Below are 2,801 nucleotides of genomic sequence, written 5' to 3'. Positions count from 1 at the left end.
ACATCCAGTCATAAACCTTTGAAAACGTCCATGAAATAGAATTTTACCAATGAACCAGAACTGCTTGGTTTCTTTAAACGGATACCGCATTAATATTGTTGTGGGTGTACTCCAAAACCTTAAAATGTCACAAAACAATAAAAAGCTAATATTTGAAAAATCGAATTTCTTATTTGCTATTAGATTGAACAACATTAAAAGATACTAAAATTGAGAATGGAAATGGGGAATGTGTCAAAGAGACAACAACCCGACCATAGAAAAAACAACAGCAGAAGGTCACCAACAGGTCTTCAATGTAGCGAGAAATTCCCGCACCCGGAGGCGTCCCTCAACTGTAGGAATCCAAACCTTGCTATTTCTTTGATAACAATTGGTAATAACTTAACTATCTCATTAATTTCCACATCATCTTCACACTATTCGTGTGTTGCTTCTGTAACGTTATCTGCATCTTCAACCTCTTCCATTGGCTCAACTTCACTGGATTGCTTTTTTCGGCGTTTTGTCACCCATAGTCTTTTCTTATTGCCGTAGTTGTTATTTCTTTTTCATTTTCTGAAAATATCAATACTTTGAAATGCTTAAACTTATTGAGGATGTTGACCTATCTAGTCTTTCTCAATACCAATAACAAATATCAATTGTCATATAATTGAAGAATAATTTGAACGTCTTCGTAGCATCATATCTTTCACGATCCTTTTCACGATCTTCAAAAATGCGGTACGTGATCTTTCACGTTCCAAAAAATCAATTTTGTGTAAATAGTTCTTTATTTACCAAGTTTCAGATTATATTTATACAAAATAACTATGAGACCCGTATAATTAATTAAAATACAATGCCCTTATTCTCAGACTGATAAAAGTAGTTTATCTAGTCGAATTTGTGAAAACTTCCTGTTTGTTTACATTTTTTATGTCATTGAAATGTCGAGAAGCAATCTGTCTTTTGTCGTTTTGTAATAACTATATATTTTTGAAACTGGATATTCTCACATACTGATCATAATGTTGAACCATTTTGACAGACAGTTTTATTTTGTCGTTAATTTGTCTGTGTAATTAATTAAGTTAGAATATTTACTGACCTTTAATATGTCTTCTTGATTAAATGTCGTTCACGATCCGTTACCAGAACTTTCACGATCGTCTCTCAATACTTGACCGCCGTTAGATATTCTTTCACGATCATTTCTCTCGTTAAACCGAATGACACCCTTGTGTACGTACAATAAACATAGCAGCAACTGCATATAAACCTATGTGGCCAACTTCAATTCGACGTAACTGCGAACACCTTCGATATTAATATATTTAAATGCCAAACTTTATATACATAGTACCATTAAACTTTGCAAACGTATGTTAGAAACAAATGGTCAAAACATGTGCGCGCTTAGTCGTTTGCATCGTTTGTGCTAGAAAGAAATGCACCCTATATCATACTGATTTATTGTCAATTTTAGGTTTTTAGACCAGATATTTTATAAATCGTTTTTCTACATACTGGGGACGGTTTTTGGCTGGATATGTTGTGTAAAGAGTTTTTATTATACTGTTGAAGAACGGAATATAGATCAAATAGTAGTATATTTTACAGCCGATTTCATTGAGTGTAACTTTGCTTGCTTGTTAGCTGAACCGTGAAGTCATTCATTATAAGGTAAGGTATACTACCCTCCGTTCGAAGTAGTCTAATCTTACAGACAAATAGATTGGTCATCCGTCGGACTAGTCTACTCTTAAAGGAGGTTAGTTTACCTAACCTAACAAGGACTTCACGGTTCAGCTAACAAGCAAGCCAACCAAGGATTTTACCTTTCTCTACACACTCAATGAAATCGGCTGTAAGTCATTTGGTGACTGTTGCATTGACTTATTACCCAGATTTCCTTTTCATGATACATTCCCAAACTACTTAAATGTCACTTTGAAAGCACATTTCATGTCTCCTTATAGTGTAATGCTAGTCTACTGTAAGTGTGACTCTTCTTTAAATGAATATTGACGACCTGACAATACATATAGTTTAAATTTACCAACATAACTTACATAAAAAATTCAGTTCAATTCCTATTTTTCAGCATCAACATGATATTTCAACGCTGACAAAGAAAATGTGTTCTTAATAAAGTAAAAGTATTGCTCTATTAAATGCGGTTAAAAATATTTATTTAGATCCTACAACATCGTCGTGTATATTGGTTTTTTCTTTTAATTAATTTTTCAAAAAAATTAATTGAATCTTTTTTTCCTTCCAATTACCGTTAAATCTTCATGTTTCAAAGAATAATTGATAAACCTATCTTCCGGAACATTTACAGATAGAAATGTGTATTATTCCATTAATTGACAAGTGATGACGTCTTAAATCACAAAGAGTCAGTGGCAATAATTAGACTTTAGACAAGAGTATCACGATCTGTGAAAACATTAAATTTTTCTAAATAGTACACGCGGTTTTAACTTCCGATCAGAAAATAAACGGAAAGTTTCAAACACAAATGATGATATTGCATAATATACACAATGCAAATAAAATTGAGAATGGAAATGGGGAATGTGTCAAAGAGACAACAACCCGACCATAGAAAAAAACAACAGCAGAAGGTCACCAACAGGTCTTCAATGTAGCGAGAAATTCCCGCACCCGGAGGCGTCCTTCAACTGGCCCCTAAACAAATATATACTAGTTCAGTGATAATGAACGCTATACTAATTTCCAAATTGTACACAAGAAACTAAAATTAAAATAATACAAGACTAAAAAAGGCCAGAGGCTCCTGACTTGGGACA

The 2,801-nt window shown here is 33.3% G+C and overlaps 1 long non-coding RNA gene across 1 annotated transcript; it reads right to left on the bottom strand.

Moving 5' to 3' along the window:
• Positions 1-351: 351 nt before the first annotated feature.
• On the bottom strand, positions 352-1,328 carry LOC139514876 (uncharacterized). The gene is made up of 2 exons (XR_011662736.1): positions 1,094-1,328; positions 352-558 (listed from the first exon to the last, which is right to left on the bottom strand). It is a non-coding gene; the product is annotated as an uncharacterized lncRNA (long non-coding RNA).
• Positions 1,329-2,801: the final 1,473 nt, after the last annotated feature.

Source organism: Mytilus edulis, chromosome 3 (assembly GCF_963676685.1).
Source record: "Mytilus edulis chromosome 3, xbMytEdul2.2, whole genome shotgun sequence".
Taxonomy (NCBI): Eukaryota; Metazoa; Mollusca; class Bivalvia; order Mytilida; family Mytilidae; genus Mytilus; species Mytilus edulis.
Note: the sequence above shows the minus strand (reverse complement) of the source record. Positions and strands in the feature narration are given on the sequence as shown.